Source organism: Furipterus horrens, unplaced genomic scaffold, assembly GCF_987537825.1.
Source record: "Furipterus horrens unplaced genomic scaffold, mFurHor1.1.pri manual_scaffold_17, whole genome shotgun sequence".
Taxonomy (NCBI): Eukaryota; Metazoa; Chordata; class Mammalia; order Chiroptera; family Furipteridae; genus Furipterus; species Furipterus horrens.
In genome coordinates this window covers 109,081,985-109,106,964 of record NW_028327187.1, presented here as the reverse complement: position 1 = coordinate 109,106,964, position 24,980 = coordinate 109,081,985, and the positions used below count along the sequence as shown (strand labels likewise).

The window sequence follows — 24,980 nt, the reverse complement described above, 5'->3', positions numbered from 1 at the left end:
GCGAGAGACGCCTCAGGTGGCTCGGCCATGTCAAAAGAATGGATGCAGGCCGTATCCCCAAAGACCTCCTCTACGGCGAGCTAGCAGAAGGCAAGAGGATGACAGGGCGCCCAAAACTGCGGTTCAAAGACATCTGCAAAAAGGACATGACACAATGCTCCATCAATCTCAACACATGGGAAGTTCAAGCAGACGACCGCCTAGCCTGGAGGCTCGCGGTCAGGCAAGGTACGTCACGCGCGGAGGCTGCGCGCAACGAGGAGGCGGTCCAGAAAAGATCGAGGCGGAAGCAGCGTCAGCAGCAGCAACAACAGCCATCTGCCTTCACCTGTAACAAGTGTGGCAGGGATTGTCACTCCCGAATCGGACTGCACAGCCATTCTCGGCGGTGCAGATAGACTCTCAAGAAGCTACGCCATCGTCTCTCGAGACGGACGGCTGCCGACGACGACTTCTCCATGTAAAATTATCACATGAAACTGCTTTGCAACAGTTTAGAGGAAGCTCAGTTCTGAGGGGAATCAGAAAATGTGACTTTTTCCTTCTGGGGTTCCCTGAGACATTCCTGCCCACAATTTCTTTCTTTTTTTTTTTTAATTTTATTTTTTGGTTTTTCTTTTTTTTTAACATATCAATTTATTTTTATATTTTATGCATTACAGGAGTTCTTATATAGCTTATACTACTCCTTTATTACACATTTTTTGACTCAAATATCTTCTCTAATTTGTGACTTGTTTTAAAGGTTGTACTGATGTCATTTAATAAACAAAAGTACTTTTTTGTTTTTTTTTGTTTGTTTTTTTTTTGTTTTTCAATTACAGTTGTCCCATTTTTCCCCATTGCTACCCCCCACCCAGCCCACCCCTTCTCCCACAATCATATCCCTCCCCGTTGTCCATGTCTTGCCCACAATTTCTCCCACCACCACCACCACCACCACCATGTTCTAACTTTTCAGCATCTTTCTTCCCCTCTTCCTCTTATGCCTATTTATTCTGGAGTCCAGCAACTAGCTCGCTGAATTCCTCAGGGTCTTATCCCACCCTCCTAGGCTAGTTGGGGAAGGTTGAAAACTAGCCCATCTTCCAAGGGAGGTGTCACTGAGCTGTCAGGGTCATGGGAGCTGATAGCTGAAACACTGAGATGTTAAGAGTTCACAATAGCTTGCTGAGTTAACCCCTCTCAAGAGATATTTACATCTTAATGAGAATAATCTTGAACCAGTATTTTTTCACCACTTGGATCTCAAAAATGGTGCTGATTACCTGAATAGCATCCTAAGGTATATAGGTGAAGCTACTCATGGCCATAGGCTACCATTGCAGAAATTCTGGCCACTTCTTGAGTCCCACCCTCTGCCTTAGGCTCCACTGACAACTTTAAGGTCTGAGGGGTTCTTTATCTGAGCCATACCTGTAACCCACTCTGGCATAATGGTAGGGAAACCAGCCAGACTGTTATTCAGGAGGCAAAGACAAAATTAAAATCAGTGCCTGAAAACAGAAAAATGGACTTTTTATTGGGAAATTTTGCAAAACTATATGAAAATAGAGAGTACAAGTAATCCCTCTGGAACTATCCCCCAGATTTAGCAACCACTAATACTTTGCCATTCTCATTTTATCAAGTACTCTCCACACATTTTTGTGCATGAATTTTTTTCTCTAAAAGAAAGTTTCAATTGTCATGTCCTTTCACTTCAATATGTATCTCAAAAGGAAGGAAGGAAGGAAGGAAGGAAGGAAGGAAGGAAGGAAGGAAGGAAGGAAGGAAGGAAGGAAGGAAGGGAGGGAGGGAGGGAGGGAGGGAGGGAGGAAGGAAGGAAGGAAGGAAGGAAAGAAGGAAAGGAAGGAAGGAAGAAGGAAGGAGGGAGGGTGGTAGAGAGGGAGGGAGAGAAGAAGGGAGGGAGGGAAGAAAAGATTTTTCATATATAACCACAATGGTATTATCACAGTTAAAACTAAATTAACAATTCATAAATACCATGTATCACTCAATCATATTTAACACTCAAGACAACTGGAAAACAGAGGAGTACTTTTTAAATGGTGGGACTTTTTTTTTAACACCAGAGCAGACATATTTGTAGGAATAAATTAAGGGAGCAGAGATTGTACCCTCTTTGACCCTCAGAATATCCAGTTTATCCAAACTAAGGTGGTGGAGTTTTTGTTAAGCTGAAAAAGCAAATTATCTTTTTATACTTCTTCAGTCTAATAAAAAGTGCTTTTCCCAGTTTCTCCTTGGGCTTCTGTTCACAGGATTTTGTAAGGTATTGGAAGGTTACTTCTACCCACTTCAAAGGGCACATATCAGTCACCCTCTGAAACAATGTGAATAAAAGACTCCTTGTACATTCTAAAGGGGGACATTACAGCAGCCACCTGTCATTCTTTATATCAAAGGCTCTGGAAAAACATGAGGATTTGTACATTTGTACATGAGCCAGGAATTGTCCATTAACTTTCTAAATGATCCAGTCACAGTCTACTGAATTCAGAACTGCCAAGGATGAAACAGCTTTTCTTGGTCAACTGGAATTAAGGGAAAGTGATCTGGAACAGAGAGTGACAAGATGGGAAAGATAAAAATCACAACTCCTTTCAGCTTGCTTAGAAGAAGAGTTTGCTTTAATTTCATCTGATAGAGCTTCTCCTTGCTTTACAATGAGTGTTTTCTAGTTATGGGTAACATTTTTGAGTTTTTACTATGTCCCAGGCTCTATTCTCAGGACTTGATATGTTTTAGCTCATTTCATCCTCATAACCCTATGAAGTAGGTATAATTATTATTCTCACTTTTACAATGAGGAAACAGAAGTGCAGAGAAGGTAAATGATAACTTGGAAGACGTTTGAGAGCATAGTTGCTACTCTCAATAAATAATGCAAAAGACGATTATAGCAACACACATAAATCAACAAAACTTAAAGCTCTAAGAGACATTGTTTCTAGGAAATTCTTCGCATTTACCTGACTCATCTGAAGTTAGTTTTCTCAGTTATTTCAAACAGGTTGTTAATAAAGTCACAGTGGTTGACCAACACTCTTAAAAAGCCCCTCAAAGAACATGTCCTGCTAACACAGACTCATTCATTAAACACTCATTGAGCATCTACTGTGTACCATGTTGTGTATTAAATGCTGGGGATACAGAGATGTGGAGTTCATAAGTATACCAGGAGGGTTAATAGAAGGCTTCTCAGAAGGGCCAGAGCATGCCAGTTTAGAGTTGGGATGTTTGAAAGAGCCCAAAAGATAACTCTCTCTGCTTGAGATCTGAATTACCTATAAAATAAGACAAAGACATTGGCAGTTAGGCATCTAGACAGGGATGTGTCACAAATCCATATAAAAAATTTAAGAAACGTCAAGCAATTCTAAGTAAGATGAAAACAGGATAGGATTTGCATATTAGAAAAATCACTACTATATCCAGCCCCAACTTGCTCCAGGGAAAAGAATTACACAATATCAGGGCATCACTGGGGACCATCTTAGAGGCTACCTACCAGACCTTCTGAATTGTTAACTGACTGTGCAGGTAGCAGCCCCCAAATGCTCTGAAAGTGGTTATAAATTATTTATCAACCTTTCTTTTGTAGTTTTGTGAACATAGTAATGCTACCACCTCTTTGCTCTTCAAATGCAAAGGGTACTCCTGCGGGTAAATGGACAGTAATAAAAACTACCATTGTACTGCAAAGATTCCAGGGAGGTTCAAATAAACTGCTTTGAGTCAGTTTCTGTTTGTGTCTTTGAAACACAGGATTGTTCCTTAACTAGAAAGAAAGTGAAGGTTGTGTTTCTCAAGCCCATCTCCACCAACCCAGCAAAACTAGATACCAGTTTGAGCATAAAAAAGAACTATTGACAGTTCGTTTTACTTAAACCCTTGTTCCAAGATGACCTGTGAAAATAAGTGTCACTATAATCAAGGAATTCTTTTTAGATTTTTATTTCTTTATTTCTTATTTATTTTTAGAGAGAGGGGAGGGAGGGAGAAAGAGAGGGAAATATCAATGTGTGGTTGCCACTCATGCACCCCCAACTGGGGACCTGGGCTGCAACCCAGGCAGGTGCCCTGACTGGGAATGAAACCAGTGACCCTTTGATTCACAGGCCATGGCTCAATCCACTAGGCCACACCAGCCAGTGCATAATCAAACATTTTTGAGTGAGTGGTCAGTGTTTTCCAACGAACAAAATGTGGATTTGCTTCTGGAAAGGAAAAAAATTTTTTCTTGGTTTTAAAACACACACGTACTTTCTCTCTCATGAAAAAAAAAATCAAAGTAAGAAAAACTAACTGTTTTGCTTCTTAATGAATTTACTAAACAGAGATTTTGGCTGAGTTAGCCAAAAGCAGACATGGTCTCATGTGAGTATTTTCTGACTGGTAAACCTATATGCACTTTTGATGGGTTAGAGATATGGGCCCTTTATCTATTTTTAGCCCATTGTTTCTACAGCTTCTGCCAGTGCCTGTGCAACTGCAACTTCATTCTGTGGGATGTGGCTTTTTATGCCAATTCCAGATAAAACCTCAGAACATCCAATTGAATGTTCATGGGGAACACACATGATGAAGTGGAAACAACAATTTTCCTCTTACAGGACATTTGAATCAAACTATTCCAATAGAGAAATAAAATGTATCTACTTAGTATCAAACACAAAAAGAAAGGAAATTCTGCCAAATATGCTGTGGGTGTGAACATTTTCACACAGCCTCCCCTGCCCCCCCGCACCACCACAGTTTTGCACAGTGGCTGCCAAACCTGGCCCAGATGTCTCACATCAGTCTTCAGAAATCACATCTTCTCCTAGGCCAGCAGAAGCTCAATGTTTGCTCGGGCTGAATTTCCCTAAACTCTGTACCTCCAAGACCAAAAGCATCTTAGTCCTTAGAATTTTGTACCACCTTGGCAAGCTCTGTGTGGCTGGTAACCTTAACCATAAAAAATGCTTTTAAATCATTTCTGCGATAATTAGATTAAGGTTTGTCCTTTGAAGTCTGCCTCTAGTTGGCATTTTCGATATCACTTAACAAACTCATACCCAGCTTTTGTGCTCATATGTTGGCCCTGTGGCCATAGGGCCTATTAAGTTTTTATTTCAAGGCTGGATTAGTGGGTAGGAGCAAGTTTATCAGCACCAACACATCTTTGAGAAAGGTGCTTTTATCAGGTAACATTTTCTCCTTTTCTCAACCAGCTCTCTTTTCTATCAGCTGTTTAAAAAATAATTCATGTTGGCCTAGACTAGTGAAAGTGAATATGAATCACAGAACATCTTGTTAAAATGTAGGTTCTGATTCAGTTAGATCTGGGGTGGGGCCTGAGATTCTCCATTTCTAATGAGTGTCCATATTATGCTGATGTTGCTAATTCAAGACCTACTTTGAGTCTCAAGGGCCTACAACTAAACCAATAGTGATTAGAGGCAAAGATTGCTTTGCTTTAATAGAAACCTAGGTGATCTCACTCTGTCACAAGGCAAACTCTTGAATTTTCCTCCAGCTACGTGGGTTTGAATAAAGAAAATACTGCTTGAACCACTTTAGATCGATAAACACATTTCTTGTTCCTAATGACTGTAGTAAGTAATGGAAATTGTATGAACATTTTAGCAATTGTCTTTTTTTTTTTTTCTTTAAAATGTCAGCACATTAGCTGTGGTTTATTTACTTTGTTTAAGTGACCTCCAATGCTGCTCAGGGAACTCTACAAGTTACTTTAAGATAATTAATCATATTGAACTAGTGATTGGTTTTTAAAAGCCTCTCTAATGCCAATACATTCTCAAGGACTTTCAATGTTATTTCATCTCTCTCTCTCTCTCTCTCTCTCTCTCTCTCTCTCTCTCTCTCTCTCTCTCTCTCTCTCTCTCTCTTTCTCCTCGTAACTGGCCCATGTCCTACAGACTCCAGAAAGCTTCCCAGTTGACTAATACTAATAATTAGAAGTAGCAAGATAGAGGAGCCGCATTTCTTTAAGGATGCTCCATCTAGCTCCAAGAAGCAAACTGGCCAAAAGAGACTGGGGATGGGGCTTCAGCTGTCAGAGGACTACCAGGCTAAAGAAAAATTTCCTTTGCTAGTCCCTGGAGAGTTTCAGACAATTCCAGAGGACTGGCCACAATCAGTTTCATGTGCTATTTAACTTTCCAGAACACATTGCCTTTCAGGTCTTTCTTGTACTTGAAGAATGTGGAGACTGCAGAAAGAGAAAAGCAAATGGTTCCCACTGAATCTCTTGGATTGGATTTACTTGCCAGGGTCATGTAGAGCAAATACCCAAGACACAACTAATGCGATTTCACAATTTCTGTCTAAGTTACTCCAAGGTCTTGGCAGGTTTAGAACATTTAGTTTTTTGATTACTCTAATAAGGGAAATGTATAGGTGACTTTCTTTGAGATGTCATTCCAGGATTGGCCATTTGCTTTACTTTTATGGGGAAAAAAAGTAGTAGCGACCTTGCTGCTATATTACCCTAGAGAGAGGAGCTTCAGGAACCACACTATCTGGGTTCAAACTACTACTTCATTATTTAAGTCACTTACCCTCATTTTCCTCATCCGAAAAAAATGGGGATAATAAAAATATCTCCTCTACAAGAAGTTTGAAGGAATACTACCTGGCACAATAAAAGTGCTCAATAAAAGTTACAGATTATTTTAATCTAATTCAACACAGTTGACTACAAAATGACCAACGTGGATTATTGCAACATAACCTACTACCAGATTCTGTCCATCTGGTTCTAAAAACAGCCGGTCAATTGTTTGCATAAAGTCAATTCAATGGTTTGGTAGTGTGACAAGGCAGCCATGTGTGCCCAGAACATCAGAAGATAGCAAGTGTAATTGTTCCTTCCCAACCCATGAGGGCTTGAATGAGAACATAAGTGATGAAAATGCTTTGAAGAGTTGAATGCCTCTCACCGAAAAAACACATGCACAATAGTAATTGCTCTAACCAACATTAATATACTACGACTCTGGGTTTTATTTTTAGTTCCTGGTTTTCTAAAACCCTATATGGTACAGGTCAACCAACAATTCAAGTGTGTATTAGGTCCACTTCCCTGAATTAGGTGCTATGAGATCATCAAAGATCATGTAAGACAAGATTTCTGCCCTTAAAGGCTTAACAGTCTATACTGGAGAGATCAAGTGTCTGCAATTCACTACATGGATAGGGAGAGGTGCTCCAGTACAGATTCATGGAGTTTTTTGAAATGCTAGCACAAAATGAAATATAAACTGAGGCATCCCTATTTAGAACTCAGTTTTACATCTTAAAGAATTTTGGTTCACTCCTACAATGGCTAAAAAAGTGTGTGTGCACTCAAATTTGCTGCCTTGTTCCAGTCTAAAGCCACTATTTTTCTTTTTCTTTTTTAATTCATTCAACAAATAACTGCTTAAGAGCATATAATAAATTTTGCCCTATTTATTCTAGTCAAAATTGTACACAAGGTTCCAGAGTCCTTCAGGCCACAGCCTTTACTAAAATGAATAAATTAAGATAAAAATATGTTACTGTTCAATTAAGCAAAATATCCATATAGACCAGTTTTAAGGTGCCAGATTAGTTTTAGAAACAGGCATAAAGACATTAGTGGAGAAATCCAAAGTTTAGTTTAGTTATGCGTAGATGTGTACCAAAGCCAGAAATGAATCTCAGTACTTTTTACAGTAAAAGCAGAGTTGTTGCCTGTCTGACTGTTCCCATGCCATTATGTTGTGGGAGAAATTCCCAGAAACTCAATTTTTCTTTCCCACACAGTAAGGAATTACAGATCAGCAAGCCTATTAGCATGCAAGCAAAGTTTATTAGCGCTACGATCTAATGGGAGAACAAAAGCAAGGGTGGCAAGAGCAGGGTGGCCAGAGGCTGGGTGGTCAAAAAGAGGGTGGCCAGAGACCCCCCATGTAGCAAGAGAGCCAAGAGCCAAGAGACTGAGTCCTTTGTTCTAAGGACTTACATAGTTGGTGAGATGGGAGTGAAGAAGTTTACATATTGATTGGCGGGTAAAGGTGGTGCCAGCTTCTTCTGGGAGACATGACTACCCAAACATAGGTACATGTGGGGGTCTGTTAGCCTGAATTCTTATCTTGCTCCAGACTCCATTTGTTCATTTCGCATATGTGACGGGAGACAGGCAGTTAACCAAAGTTGTTTTATGGGCTTTTCCTTTGGGCACTGTGGAAACCTCCCCTTCTCCCTTCCGGGCATTGGGATAAATACACAGTCTCAAGGTTTTCCTTTTCCCAGCTAGTGGGGATGATAAACATAGACTTCAAGGGCTCCCCCACTCCTTCACTATCATAGTTCGCTTGTTGTTTGGAATGCCTGGCAGCCTTAACAAACCAAGCTCAGGACTGCTAGGTCAACAGGTGAGATGTCTTTCTTTGCTTTTATCCTCCTGAATTACCTTCTTTGTTAGATTGCAATGGGGAGGGCCCTGCCTTTGTTTCCCTCTGGCTGCTCATTCCTAGTTGCTATGTAACATCTCCCCCCTCAAATAATAGGAACCCAAATCTTTGGGGACTTTGGGCTCAGGACTGCTGGATCAATGGGCGAGACATTTTCCTCCTCCTTCCTGCCTTGGTTTGCTGTCTATCCTACCTAACAGTTCCATTCATAATCATTTTATTTTTACAGTATTAATAGCTACCAAAAAATAGAACCAGGTTACAATCAGACCTTTACTTCAGACACACTGTAATAATATCCCAATCTGCTGGATGCCGCAGGTAAAATCAGCAGGCAGCCGAACAGATGGGACCATTCTATGTTCAGCTATAGCACACTCAACTTTTGACATGAGATCTGTTTATGAACCAAGAAATGTTAGCTTAAACCTCAGGGCCTCTTAAACCCTTGACTTCTCTGAAAAAAATGCTGGAGGATATGTTGAGGCAAATAGTTTAGGAAAGTTCAAAATAGAAATAAATTCTTGATGAACAAACATACCTGAACCCTTGACATTTCAGTCCTGTTGGTCAGGGGACATCCAGCTATTTTCACAGGGAAATCTTTTCTCTCTTGAAATCACTTTGGAGGTAATATTTTTTTTTTCCTTGCCACTCAAAAAATATTTTTACTCATCATAAAATAAAATGAAAAAAACAAAAAAAAACAAAACCCACTAAGCCCAAGAACATAAAATCCTTAATGCATGAGCCTTATTATTCATTGTCTTTCCTACTGTAGTTCTGTTAATCCATAAATGTCATGGTGCTGAAAACATTCTTTTTGCATTTATTTTCTAGACTGTTTCCTGTGTGAGCAATGGTACCAGAGTCTTTTAGAATGACTTGTATTTGTTAATTGGATTGAAAGGGAGATAACAAGATTTTTTTTTTCAATATCCAGGGAGCATTTTTAACCTGGGAAACAGAGGTTCCTCCACCTTTTTGCATCTTTGTATATAATATGTTCAGTGATTACAGTAAGAAGGTTTCAGAACCTTCCAAGCAGTTCATATTCATTTTCCCATAGTTGGAAGTGAGAAACATTAAAATGAAGGCCTTGAACCTTAAATGTAATAAACAGAATATGAAAGAAGGTGGAAAAGGGAGGAGTTTACAGACTTGTTCTTTGCTCTTGTTTTCTATATTTCTCTCAGCAGTTAACACCTTTTATTATCCTACGCATACAGATAAAAATATTAAAGTGTGCTTACTAAGTGGAATTCTGACTTAGGTGATAACACTACCTTCATTGTAGGTAGTTCTTGCACCTAAAACAGCCTAAAAAAGGCAGTTTATCATCTATCCATTTCAAAAAAGTGCTCAGTTTAACACACAAATAAAACTTCCTATCCTTCACAATAATTGTGTCTCTTGCTTTTTTTCACCCAGCGGTGTTATATATAAGTTTTGTAGGCCATTGGTATTTGAGAAAATGGTTGTTTTAATATCAAAATAGAGATCTTAATGAAAAATGTGGTTTCTAATATTCAAGTTTTCTTTTAAAGGCACAAAAATCTTATTACAATAACACCCTGGTTGAAAACTTTAACAAATTTAGTTTTTCTTCTCCCAAAAAGTTCAGTAATAATCATAATGGAAACAATCTTTTGCTTGTTTTATCAGTGAGACTGATTAATCTCGCATTATGAAAACCACAACCTATATTCACAATCCAAGATGTACAGGAATTCTGTCTACATTTGATGTTATACAAAAGCCTTGATGTGCATAAAAATGCAGATTCTTGGGTCCTGCACCCAAAGAGTCCAGTGAATTAAGTCTGTAGGTTCACCTGGGGATCTGCACATTCTACAAACTGCTGTGGGTGATTCTGATGTTGGCAGTCCAAGGACCATTCCTGGATAAGGAGGTTCCGTAGCTCCTCTTGGCATGGTAATAGTGCAACCCAGCGCTGCCTGCCACTCTCTGCTCATATGGCTATTACTAAACATTCTTTAGCAAAGATCTTCAGGGGGATGACTTTCTTGCAGTTTGATATTTTGAAATACATTTTGAATTACCCTCAATTATAACAGCTATTTTTGGTTCAGCACCTTTGATATATTCACTAAAATCCTCCTGCAATTAATGAATATGCAAGGACAGATATGGTTACTCTCTATAGTAACAATACATGGTTGGCCAGAACATTCTTGTTAGATAGTAGAGGTGGGGCTGCCTATTCACCAAGTTTTGAAATCCAAATGAAGTGTTAGAATTCAAATGAAGGGCTCATGGCTTATCACCATTTTATATCAGAAAAGCAATTGTGTCATATAGAGCAAATACTCATAGATGGTGCCTATAGATTAAAAAGATGTTGAAAGGGTAAAAAGAAGGGGTTGAATTTAGACAAAGACCTGGATCTTTTGACAATTGGTATATAGTGTTGTCTATTTTGCTGCATTTCACCAGGCACTGCTTCTGTTTATCTTTCTAAATTAATTTAGATATGTTGATGCAAGCAAGATTTGAGAAGGCTTCTGGTGAATTCTAGGCTGCCACTGACTAGCTTATCCTTTATCACAAACAGCTGGAGGCAGGGAGGAGGCCAGAAGTTGCTGCACCAGAGAACAGCTTTGCTCCCGCTGCATGAGGACTGGACCATCTCTGCAAAGGAAGCCAGATAAGCTCTCACAAATGAGTTACAAGGTAGAGTCCCTGCAGGATCCAACTATTTCTTTCCTCCCTTCTTACCCACCCTTTCTCCTCTGTTGGCATCCTGCAGAAGGGAAGGGAAGTATGGTAGAGTGTATTATTTGTTTATAATTCTTCCTTCTATTGCCTTGACTGTGCCATGGCTTCAACTAGGTAGCCTATGCTTCTCTATCCCATTGACTTTGACTTTGGCCATATGACTTGCTCTTGCCAAGGGAAAATGGGCAGAAGTGATCATGAATGAGTTCTGAGCTGAGATGTTCAACAGCTTTGAAAATTTTTGCCAGGTTCTTCTTGTATGTCTGTCATCTACCATGAGAAGAGCATGCCGTAGGAAGCTGTGAGTCCGGACTGAGATACCTGTGGAAGAGGCCTCAATCTGATTCACAACCTTAAGCCCAGCTGCCATAACTAACCCAGAGACACATGAGTAAAAATAATTCTGTAAATGTTGTTTGAGTAAGCCACTAGGTTTTGATGGAGGATGTTATGTAGTAGCATCATAACATTGGCTGACTCATATAGAAGGGTAACCTCCATTTACTCAGGACTCAATCCTTGCCAAATACCATTTACGTTAGCTCCTTTATTCTACAAAACTTCCTTCTGAAGTCTACTAATGCTCCCATCTTTCATGAAAAATCTACTCAGAGAGGGTAAAGGCCCATAGCTAATAAGTGGCTGAGCCAGAAATTCAAATTCATATGTGCCCATGTCCAAATACAATGATCGTTCCATAGCTTTTCCCCACCTTACTGCAGTTTACACCATAGATGATAGGAACAACAACAAAAAAGTAATCTCTCTCTTTTATGAAGGGCTTTACAGTTCAATGCACTTTCGTGTATCTTTTTTCATCAATAAGAAAATGTCTACAATCCCTGTAATAATTGCTACCCTATAGTAATTTCTCCTCCTTCATATTTTTTCTGGTACCAGCCTGCCTTGGGGACATTGTGGAAATATGAAAATTATGGTGTTGATATTTCCTGTTGGGATCAAGGTACCTGCACTCACAGGTGACCCTGAGCACCTGGATTCTGTCTTTGTGGCATGGCAAGAGGAACAAGACTTGCCACTTGGCCTGCAATAAAGCTCTAGTGATGTTTTTTACATTTGGGGAAAAAAAAAAAAAGAAAGAAAATGTCCAATTACTATTGGGATACCTAGTTCTGTTTAGCTCTGCTCTATATTGAATCACAGCTCATGTGATTTTAAATGGTAACTCTTCAGTTAGGAAAGTATTGTGCTTTAGAAACCACAGGAAGGCTTAAAATAGATGGGAATATTTTTAGGTTATAGGTATGAGAGAAAATGTAGTAGATACAAACCAGTCGAGCCAGTGTTTCGAGCTTTTTGACCGAAGTGGAAAGACTCCATAGAAACTATTCAGGACTCCTCCTCCTGACCCACAGGAGGAGAAGGCACTCAAAAGATACCACCAATATTGCCACTATCGAGAATCAAAAAGAACAGTATTTGCAACTCTGGCTATACATTAGAATCACTTGGGGAACTTAGGAAAAAGAAACATCTGGGCCCTGCTGCCAAACAAACTCCGTCAGAATCTATGGGTGAGAGACTAGGCATTCTGTATTTTTTTAGTTTCTGTGATGATTCTAATATGCAGCCAGAGTTGCATGTCACTAAACTAGAAGATGGGACACCAAAAATATATTTGCTGACATTTAATGTTAAAAACCAATTCCAGTCAATGGCCCATACTTGGAGATTGGAGTGAGGTTTAGCTTTGCATGTCTTTGAACTTACTACTTACTGCTCTCCTATTATTCTTTATCATTTCTCTTTCCGCCATTGACTATTTGCTGAGTCTGTATTTATTTACTGAAATCCATATCTGTGTCAATTCCTAAAACAGTGCTTACTAAGGGTTAGACTTTAAACATCTATAGAGTTTGTAAGGAATTCACTAATACTGAGGTCACTAACTTAATAGGAGTGATGTCACTGGCCTATCAGCCAAATAAAATTAATTAATTAATTAAATTTATTTTTAATTAATTTTATTTTTAAACGATTAATTGTTTTAAAAGTTAAGGCTGTCATATTGATTCTATATATGATTCACATTCTCCTATAACTATTTTTATATATTGTATTGTTTATGCTTTTACAGCTGTCCTCACTTTTTCCCCCCTTTGCCCTGATCCACCCAGCCCCAGCCCAGGCAACCCCCACACAGTTCTCTGTGTCCTTGAGTCATGCATATATGTTCTTTGGCTAATCCTTTCACCTTCTTTGATCTTCTATAACTATTTTATAGCACTTAAATTCTGATTTAATTTGCATATTCAGGTTCCCAAGAATCAGCTTTGATTTGCATAGCCTGAGATTGAGATGTATGCTAACTTGCTCCTGCATACAGAGAACCCTTGTGGCACTTATCTGATTGCCTCCCCAGGTTCTGTGGGAAACTTTCTGTTTCTTTTACAGTAGGACACAACTCCCTTACTGCACTGGTGGCAATTTATTTCAATACATTTGAATGAAGATACTATCTAACACTTATGGAGTACTTTCTATTTACTAGGTGCCATTCTTAGTGTTCTATGTGCATTAATTCATTTAATCCTTAACCTAATGGGGTAGATGATTTATTATCCCCATTTTACAGATGAAACAAGCTGAGACACAGGAAAGTTAAGGTAACCAAGGTCACACACATATTATATGACAAAGCTGAAATTTGACCTCAGAAAGTTTAGTTTCAGAATCCGGATTTTTAGCCACTGGAATATACTACAGCCCACATACCAGTAAGTAGGGGACCTGTGTAGGTACATTTTAAGAGAGGATGTACAGCAACTGGTACTCTCATCACTGGTAGTGGAAGTGCAAACTCGTACAACTTCAAATTGTTTGGCAATAACTACTGAAGCTGAACGAGTGCTTACCCTGTGACTTAGTAATTCCTGGGTATATACCTAACAAAAATGTATACTTATGTTGATGAAAAGACATGAATGCTTATATACAACACTGAACTGGAGACTACTCAAATGTCCATAAACAGAAATTCTGGAGTTTTTATACCAGCAATGAGAAGAATCACTCTATAACTACATGAAGTAATAAGGATGGATATCACAAACATAATGTCGACTGAAAGAAGTCAGGAAAAAGAGAGCACATGCTGTCTGAAGCTATTTTTATAAAGTTTAAAGGCAGGCAAAAAGGGTCCCTGCTATTAGCAGTTAGGCTGTTGGTTACCCTTAGGGGTAGGAGTTGTGACTGGAAGGAGTATTTGGAGAAGTCCTCTTTCTTGATGTGGGTACTGACTACAAGCATGTGTTTAAGTTTTGAAAATTCAATGAGCCACATGTTTCAGTTACAAGCAATTTTTTGTATATATACTATATATCAATAAAAAGTTTGAAAGGGTACCATCTGTGATCAGATATTATCTAGAGTCAGGAGATTCAGGTAAACGTTTTCAAATAAACAACACATATTAAAGAAAAGTCATTCAGGGCAATCAAAGAGTAAGTTTCTGATATCTTTAGCTCTTTCCTGAGATCCTAGTTATCGCAAATGCCAGCTTAATGAACTAATAAGAAGAAAATGATCAAATCAAACAGGCACATAAAATGAGTTCAGTGTGCTTGTGCTCATGTCTAGTCAAGGGTTCAAAGGCGGAGTGACTAATGAAAACTGTAAGATGGTGCCGTTGGTAGGAGGCATCATAACAAAGTGTCCCTGGCTTGCTCACTTTTATGTCTTCTGGAGCACCCACTTGCAGGCGTGTGTAGAGCAAGTGAAAGCAGGAGACAGGTTGTTTTTTGTTTTTTGGGGTTTTTTTTGTAGAAATGTTTAAGAATGAGGAAATTGAGGTCTAGGGTCAAGAAGCAACTCCACATGATATTCTGCTAAAGGGCAATACTTCTTAAATGGAAGGGGGTAGGGTACCTTCCCTAAGAAGTCTCACTACTCCTGAACTCCCACCCCTGTGAATCAGCCAATTGTCCACCCCCTACACATTTGAGAGGTACAGCCTGATCCACTGTGCCCCACTTATCCCACTTCTGCCTTTGAAAGAAAAAGACTTCATCAACTGTCACAAAGGCAATGCTTTGCCAGGAAAGGCACTACTTGTGTTTGCCTGAGGGACAAAGGGAGACAAATCTTTGGCCTAGTATCTGCCTTGTGCCTGATCTGATGAGGGTTCTGGGGCAGGAAATGGATATATTCTGTCTTAACAGTATTCCAAGTGTACTCTATGCAATGTGATGTTATATTTTACAAATAATATAGGTTATCTCTCTGTACATTTTCATCGTCTTTGAAAGCTAGAACAATTGGCTGTGAAGTTCAGAGAGAAGAGTCAGCCTGTTGGTAAACAACATTGCATCCTAGAAGAGAGGGGTCAGGGCCTAAAGCTGACGGAGCTTCATTCAACAGAGACTCTCTTAAATGCTGGGCCTGAGAAGGGATCATGCTCTCCCACCGGTACTCTGCCACAGACCACCACATAGTATTGGCACACTTGGGCCTTGGAGTGGCCACTAATGGAGAATGGCAGTTCACAGAAGAAAAACAGGTGTCTACCTGGCAACCATCATTAACTAGATACTTGACAACAAGAACAGCTCAGAAGAATGTGGGCAAGTGCTTTCTTGAATACCTGTAAGACACTTGTCCTACAAAGTTCCAGGGTCATCATAAGGTTTGGGGGGTGGGTAGAGATGAGCTGGGAGCCATAATTTTGGCATAAATGTTAATGTAACATCATTTGTACCCCCAACTCTAATATCTGGAAATATTTTAATTATTCTAGAAAAGGGAGTGCTCCCCAATCTCCTTGCAAATGATTATACAGATTGTTTGTGGAACTACTTCCATAATATTAAGGTAATATTAAGGTGCTCTATGAAAAGAATATTGAATAGTCAAAACAGTTTGAGAAATACTGTATTAAAAAGAACATCAAGCAGATTTGTTTCACTGAAAAACTTCTCATCTTCTTTAATGAATTAATGGGGTACTGAATCCCTAGACCAGCCAGGATAGGCCATGTTATGCTACAATAAAAATTGACTCCAAAATCTCAGTGGCTTAAATCAACAAAGGTTTATTCCTTACTAGTTTCGCTGCACATCATCTTCACTTTGGGACCTAGACTGAAGGAACAGACTCTTTTGTTTTTTTTTTAAATTTGTTTGTAGAAAATACTATTTATTTTTACATATAATGAAATGCACAGATTTTATATGTAGAAGTACAGGAAATGTAATGCCTGTGGGGCAAACTTGGACCAATGGGATATGGGTGATTGCAGAGGGTCAACAGGTAAGATCCCTGTTCATTCTCATTCTCATGGACTATATGAGACACAGTCCTTTCAGTCAGCCATGGGGCCAAGTGGGTTAACCTGAGAGTGTCAGCTGTGTCTCACACTTTGTTGGAAAGCCTGTTGGGAGGCAGTGGCCAGTGCTATAAGTCATCATCTTATATTTGAACCTCATTTTATTCTTTCCTCACTTTAGCTTCCCTGAATTATACCACCCATGAAAGCATGAGCACTTAAGCCTTGCCATAGCCTCTGTTTTCCAGGGCACCCAGAATAATGCAATGTGAAAAATCATTGGGATTTCCAGTCTCCTAGACAGACCAGTGGCGTTGCTATCTTAGGCGTCCTTGCTATTCCCCCATTTCACGAAGTACACTCCCAGCCTTGGCATACTCTTTTTCTCTATATGGAATGTTCTTCCTTCAGATATATGCATGGCTTACTCCCTCACCTCCTTCAGATCATTGCCCAAATTTTACCTATTCACTCAGGCCTTCCCTGCTTTCCTATTTAAAATTGCACACAAACCCCACTATATTTCTTCACCCCCATTTATTTTCTCCATACACTTATATTTTCATTTATCACTCTCTCAAATTGATAAATTTTCTTACTTGGTAAGTTCCATGAAAGCAGGAACACTCAGTAAGTATTTGTGGATGGATTAATGGATAGACAGACTGATGGATGGACGAATGAATAGATAGAGCAGTGAATAATAAGGAACTATTCCTCTTCATGGCTCAGGAGCTCTGTAGACATGGCATAAAGAGCACTGGACCAGGAGTAAGGCTTTCCAGATCTAGACTTGGTTTGATGTAAACACCGTAAGTGACCTTGGGCAAAGAGAGTTATTTGAACTGTGCTTTAGAGTTTACCATGTACCTTGACTATATCTTCTCCATAGATCTTGAAAATAACTGTGGGATGGGTAAGTCTTAGCTTTGTTTTACAGATGAGGAAATTGAGGCTCAAAAACTTAGGCAGCTGCCCCTGGGTTACACACACAATGACAGAGAAACTCTACATGACGAAATAGCCTCCAAAGGCTTTACAGCCTCTTCTGGTTCTAAATTATGAGCGGATATATAAGTGAAGGAGGACACTATACCAGTGTTTTACGGAGACAACATTTATGATAATTTTGCAAAGTAGTATCCAGAATTTTATTACCACACTGATATTAATTAGACAAATTCCCAGAAAATGTGTATAATATTCCTAAGCTCAAAGAAGTTTTACAAGGCAGGAAATGAATGTATTCTGTCTTAACAGTATTCCAAATGCACTCTGTGCAATGCAATGTTGTATTTCACAGATAATATAGGTTCTCTTTCTGTGTTCAAAATGTTCCCAAAGGAACATTTTCATTGTCTTTGAAAGCTAGGACATCGGCTCTCAAGTTCAGAGAGGAGTCAGCCTGTCGGTAAACAACATTGGGTTTATTTTATTCAACAATTTACTTATCACAGAATTCAATCAGTGCTTTTGAAATGCATTTGATGATGACAAAGAAGATGGTGGTATTTGAGAACCTGCTATGGGCTCTGAGCTGAGACTGAGGAGGGTGTGGGAGAGTTTTGTGGATATAGACCCAAGGGTAGACAGAAGTAAATGCAGCAGCCAGCATGGTCCTAGCGCCACCCCGGTCTCTGAATCCTGCACTGGAAAATCAGCAGATGTGCTTGGTGCTTTGAGTTGTCAAAACTTTCCATAAACCAATGCGGTCAAAACCCAAAGCTTACCCATTTTGACAGCCTATGAAAAGTGTTAATTGGGGTTTAGAAAATTCTGCATGAAGAATATTCAAAACATTTAAGAGTTTTTCAGTGCACAATTTCTTCCCTTCACTCTTGCCAGGGTAAGTTTGGGGCTCAAAGTAATAATTTAAGGTATGTAATCTTTTAAAATTCTGCTGTAAAAGGCACAGTCCATACCTGCTAGGGGTTTATCCTTCATTAGGCAGACAGGAAAACCATTTAGGCAGAAACTCAGAAGCAGACAAAACATAAATAAGAATAAAGAAAATGAAGCTACACTGAGATGCCATATTTACAACTTTGGATTTCAGTTCTGGCTGCTATCTGAGGAGCCAGGGTCTTTAAGAAAATCTGGTTATTATCACCACTGGAAGGCTTCCTTTAGGAACATTTTTGAAGACTATAGCATGGGCATCTGCATGGTTGTCTAATTAGTGCTGTCACACAAGGCCCTGTGCTCAGAAGGGCCCTGGACTGTGGTTTAACACTCTTTTGTCATCATATTGAAATTTCTAGTAATTTTATCTTTGATTTTGTGTTTTGTAAGTTAAGTCCCATGGGACAATAGAACATGCGGAGGCAGGGGTTTGAAGCCTGGCCCACTTTGAGTCTACCTTCTACCACCTCCCCATTTCCCTGGATGGGTTCTTGACTACCCACTCTCCTCTACCCACTGGATCCTCAGTCCTGCCTGGCCTCTCCTCTGCCCTGTGACCACTTCTACCTTCTACCCGGGCAGTGTCCAGGTAGCAGTGGGGGGATGGGGTGGAGTGGTGTGGGCAGGGGATCGGGGGAGTGAGGTGCCAGAAATGTCGGGGTTGGTGTGGGAGTTGGACATGTGCTGCATATGACGTCTCAGGTGGGACATGGCAGGAGCCTTCCCACCCTGGGCTGGCAGCACCATGGTGGGTTTAGCAGGCAACTTGGTAGGTATGAGCCTCCAGCCTACCCCCAATCCAGGTGTAGAAGTTGCAATCCCTTGAGGGTTGGCTATCTGTCATGGGTTAGTACAGTGAGCTGTGAGAAGAGGGGATTGACTTCCTAGCTAGGGTGGGACTAGACTTAGTACTGGACGTGGGTCCAGTGGCTGGTGGGAGGTGGAACCTGGCAGCCAGTGGACTACATGCACCTCATCACAGAGTGGGATCCCCAGGAGCTTGTGAAGGTTTACTGCGACATTAAATAGGAACTAAAAAGAAGAGGGAGATAGAGACAGGTAGAGAAAGAGAACACAGAGGAAAGGAAATATTTTATATTTTAATACGTTTAACAACACTCTTTTTCTGCTTTTTTTAAGACAGAGGGGGAAGGAGGTGGAAAGAAAGGGAGAGAAACATCTATGTGATGCGAGCAAGAAACATCCATCAGCTGCTTCTTGCACATGACCCAACCAGGGACCAAACCTGCAACCTATGCATGTGCCCTGACTGGGAATTGAACTGGCAAACTTTCACTTTGTGGAACAATGCCCAACCAACTGAGACATACTGGTCAGGGCTCCTTTTCTGCTTTTGAATAAGGGGCCCCACATTTTTATTTTGCACTAGGCCCAGCAAATGATGAAGCCATCCCTAGACTACAAAATATATTTTCAGTAGATTCAGTGAAAAGAAAGGGAGCCATATCCATGATCTTGACACAGGCTGGCCCAGAGAGTAAGGCAGTGCACTCTTGTCTATATATCCATTAAGCATATAGCAGCCCCTCTCAGCACACCCTTCTATATTGTGATCCTGAGTTCCATTGGCTATGGGTCCACACATTGCTGCCTGCTGTAAGAACTGGGAGCAAAAATTTGGAGTTGTACTTACTGCTGGTCTTGATCCTAAAACTTGAAGTTCTAAATCTCATTGTTTTGCATTTAAACCATTCTGGGTTTTCTGCATCTCCCTCTTCCCTTCCTGCTTTCTGCATACATGTGCTTTGCTTGCCTTTCAAACCAGTTAGAACTCACCAGCTAACATTCAGACACAGGCAAAACTCTCATTTAAATGGTTTTGCCCCATAGGAAGGAGATAGCCATACAGAAATGTTCATTAGAATCTCCTGAATAGCCATGTTGGAGTAGTATTTGGTGGAGGGGGAAGAAGAGGAGGAAAGGGCAACACATTTGTAAAATAGTATATACAGTTATTACCTTTTTTTTTTCAAGTTTTAAAATGTAGGCCTAGTAATTAATTTAATAATTAACCAAAGCACACATGTCAATGGACAAGCCTGAGTAGAACCTGATGATGTCAGGCTGTGGGAGAAAAAAAAAACTTTTCTGCTTTGAGAGTTACAATCATTTCCCACTCCAAACAAACAAAAGACAAAACTCCAAATGCACTGGAGTTTCAGGATTCATGAGTAGTTCAGGAAAGAGCTGTTGTGTTATCTCAGCTATGCTGAACATTTTCTTCAGTTACTCCCATCAGCGGCTGAGCTCATCAGTTTTGGAAGGCATCCTAGGATGTCTCATTAGGCTGCTTGAAACTATTGATGTCAGAAGATAGCACTCTTACCCCTTACTTTTTCATTGCTAATTAAGGGATTAAAAGTTCAGTATAACAATGTTAGAATCTATAGCCGAGGAAGAAGGTGGTCCTGGACTGTTGCCTAGTTATGTCTGACAGCATCCAAGGCTGCCAATGCCTGGCCATCAGTGTGAATTATGAGGGAGAAAACAAAACCCACCGATACTTCTGGAGTGGTTGCTAAATTTAGAAGCATCCATTAGTGGATTCCTGTTTTTAGTGAAATGGTAATTTGTTATTTAGAAATTGTTTTTGAATTATTAATTTATGTAGTAATAAGAAATGCTTGGGTTTTTAAGCCAGATCAGCTTGGGACTACAAGGTCATTCTGCCTGTTTTAAGATGAGGAAAGTCCATCTGTCTGGAAGAGAATTGACTAGCTCTTGAGTACCCTATAAAGTAGCAAATGATGGACCATTCTAAGTGGGTTGGTTTAGTTAAGTCTACAGCCTATTCTGTGTTTTAACTCTCTATTTATATATCTTTGCCCATAATGTTATGAAATGAGCATAGACCCTAGTTCTGGTGGTATCAGGCTGTTCGTAGCCCTTGCTTAGTACCTTTAATTCTAACAGTAATAGCTTCCACTTACTCAGTGCTTACTATGACCCAGGAATCACATTAAGTGGTTTCAATATGCTATTTTATCTTATGAGCTAAATGTCATTATTCCCATTTTATAGATCAGGAAACCACCATTTCGTGGTAATCTTCTCAGGGTCAGACAGCCATTAAGGAAGAGACATGGCTTTGCCATGTTTGCAGACTTCTAAATCCAGGTTCTGGGGTTTGAAGAAAAAGGGAAAAGCCCATATAAAAATTATTGAGTTGTAAACTCTCAAGTGGTAAAACTTAGATGACCCTCAGAGGACCAGTTCCTATATTTCCCAGCCTGGCAGAAACCATCTTGTTCAGGAGAAGATGCACCCCCCCCACACACACACAGATATGTACACTTTTATACATATGCACACACACACACACACACACACACACACACACACACACACAACAGCCCTTGGCCATTTACAACAGGGCAGTCAGCAGATACTCTATTCTGGGATCCTTCAAGCTCAACACCAAGTTAAAAAGTAAGCCAACTGGATAAGTACAATGAGCACCAATCTATAAGGACAATGATATTGCCAATGGAAATCAGAAATATGGTACAATTTAATGCAGATCTTCACATATAACTACTTCTATAACCATCAAAATATGAATTGGTCCCACTCCAGCCAAGCAGAGAGTGGAATTGAAAAATTTATCTTAGTGCCAGCTCTGATTCCCCACTAAGTAATGGTTGTATTAATACTGAAAGTGTATCTATCATCTGAAGTACACCAAATTCTTAGCCTACCTTGAGCACCAGCATGTCTTGGTCCAGAACTGCTTGTGCTGTGGGTGATAGACCCCAGTTCTGTCACCAAAGTGTTAGAATCTCAAGCATTACACCTAGTCTTCCATCCCAACTGCACTGTCCTTTCTGTCATGTGTGGTCCAGTGCATGAAGTCTAGTGCTTTTTTCTATACTTAGAGTTTTCCTCTGATCCAGTATGGAGTCTGGGGAGCAAATCTTGATTGCCCTGCTGGCCTTCAAGCTTCTCCCAAAGTTTGACTTTACATAGTAGATTTTCATTTTGACTTGCAGTAAACTATTATACTTTACTTGTTACATGCCTAACAGGCATGCTGTTGAGTCCAGCAGGCCTGGTCTGGCCTAACATTTGGCCTGGGCTTCTCACAGCGTGTTGACTAGATCCCAAGAGGAAGGAATCTGGAGAGCAGGTGTTCAAAGAGAACTGAGCAGAAGCTGCAAGTCTTCTTTTGAAAAAGCCTTGGAAGTCACATAACATCACTTCTGCCACATCCTAGATTCTCCAGAGGGGAGAATTAGGCCCTACCGACTTATGGGAGGAGTATAAAAGAATTTGTGGCCATCTTTTAAAAGTTCCACAACAATGTTAGCACTGGACACATGAATGATGCCTATCTAAGCATACCGGAAAGTTGTGCTCTCTAAAATGTTCACTTCTGTTTAAAAAAATTGCATTTATTCTGAAATATCTTTGGTCCAAAATTAAGGCAATGATTTTATCTGAGAAGGTAGGTAAAAGTAAAGAAAGGAGTGGAATGAGAAGCAGAGCAGCTATCCACCTCTTCAGATATCCTCCTCCCCCACCTTACCTATTTCCATGCCTGAAATTCCTCCAATAAAGGCTTTTCCTCCTATTGGGTCTTGAGGACTTTCTGTCTACACAAATCACCCATCATGATACCGATATCATTTAGAAAAGAATAACTAAGATGTTTTTAAAAAGTCTCACCCCTTGGGTGTTAGAGTGGGAGTGAAGAAGTGGAAATGTTGGGCTTTCTTAGGTGTGAGTTCTCTGTATCTCTGCAGGAAACACTTTCCAAAGCTCCCAAGAGGCCCTCCAGCAGTCTCTCCCACAAGGCTAACAGTGAAGAAGGTTGTGGTCCTTCCCCCATTAAAGCACAGCAGGAATTCTTTCCAAAGAAACCTCTTCACACTTTGACTTCTTTTGTTCTGGTTGAGGGTCCCAGCATCATAGAAACAAAACTTCCCCTGTGGTTTCTGTCTGTGGGGTTTCACCTTCTGCCCCCTTTAGTATCTGATATCTGCAGTATTAACACCTCAGCTGAATCTAAGGTGGGAAAAGTTCCATTCTAACCAACTGTTGTGTAGGTTATTCTGTTGTGTTAAAGCTAGACTAGAAGTGATTTTTAAAAGTCATAATTCCTGCTGTCAAAAATATCTCAGCCAAAATTGTACCAATCCAATGTTACTTAAGACTCTTGTTTCTTCAACTCAGTCCTATTGATATGCTCAGTCAGTATAGTTTTTCTCTGGTAGTTGGCATTTTTTTAGATAGAGATCATTTTTCATCATGTAATTGATACAGTCATTTTTAAGCCATCCCTGAGATTTGTAGGGCTAAGTATAGTGACTTACATTTTTGCATTTCTTACTCCAACCAAATAAACCTAAATGGAGGAGAAATCCATTGGGAAACAAGTTCTAAGGAACAAGAGCAATTTCAAGTGGCCTGTCTGAATCAACTGCAGTGCCAACATTACTTTGTGTAGACTTGTTTACTAATGGAATGTTTAATATATGTAAATGTGTTCACAAAAGTCATGCTTAAACAGACATTTTAATTATAGAGGGAAGAATGTTTATCTCTGGGTATATTTTCTTAGAGGTTTTTACATATTCTACTTTTTAAAAGGGAACATATATTACTTTGATAATCAGAATATATTATTTACACATGTATAGGTTTCCATGCAACACAGAGACACATTTAAAGAGATAATGGGATAGAAAATTGAAATTTCAATAATATATTTTATTTAACCCAATATCTCTAAAATATCATTTCAACATGTAATTAACATAAAAATTATTAATGAAATGTTACATTCTTTTTTTCATACTAAGTCTTTGACCTCTGCAGTGTATATTACACTTACAGCACATCTCAATTCACACTAGCCTCATGTTTATAGTGGCTACCAAATGCGACAGCACAGCTCTATAATCTCTATGATGATCTCCTTATAATAGGTGAATAATAAGGATATTATTAGCATGAATTTGTTCTCATGTGCTTGATGGAAATTCTAGGAATATGCAAAAAACCCTCAGTTATTTAAATAGAGCATTCTTGCCTTTTTCATCATATAAAAGTTATATTTATGAACAGAACCTTCCATGCCCTTTAATGACTTGTTAAATCCCAAAGCAGTGTCTAGATAAACAATAAATTGCATCTCAAAAGCACGAGTAAACCCTAAAGGAGAATAGATTCGTTTACATCATCATTTGAAATATGGAGACCACTGCTGTCGAGTCTTTATTGGTACTTATCTCTTGAGGTAACACCTTCAGATCAATAGTTCTTTTCTATTTTTAATGTCCTGCCATTAATCTGTTCTTGTGTCCATTTTTCTGGTTCAGCAAAGATTTGTGCAGAGGCCTAAGTGTTTCTCTACGTTTTTTCCCTCTGTCTAAGCAAATTGTATTTCATTTGGAGTGTGTTAAGTCACATTGGGATTTTAAGATTGACAGTACACATCCATTTTGAACAAAAAGTAAGTAATTTGTAGGTCTGCTGCATAAAAAATAAAACTTGAATCTTATGTGTCTTTTTAAAACTGTGGTAGTAAAAAAACATAATATTAAATTTACCATCTCAACCACTTTTTAGTGTACAGTTCAGTAGTG

At 39.5% G+C, this 24,980-nt stretch overlaps 1 long non-coding RNA gene across 4 annotated transcripts in view; it reads left to right on the top strand.

Moving 5' to 3' along the window:
- The window catches only part of LOC149991802 (uncharacterized), a 209,597-nt gene that overhangs the window by 161,956 nt on the left and 22,661 nt on the right, over window positions 1-24,980 (top strand). For all 4 annotated transcript variants that reach the window (XR_016508571.1, XR_016508573.1, XR_016508570.1 and 1 more), the window contains one exon: window positions 11,023-11,141. This is a non-coding gene — a long non-coding RNA (uncharacterized LOC149991802). The remainder of the gene's footprint in view (window positions 1-11,022; window positions 11,142-24,980) is intronic.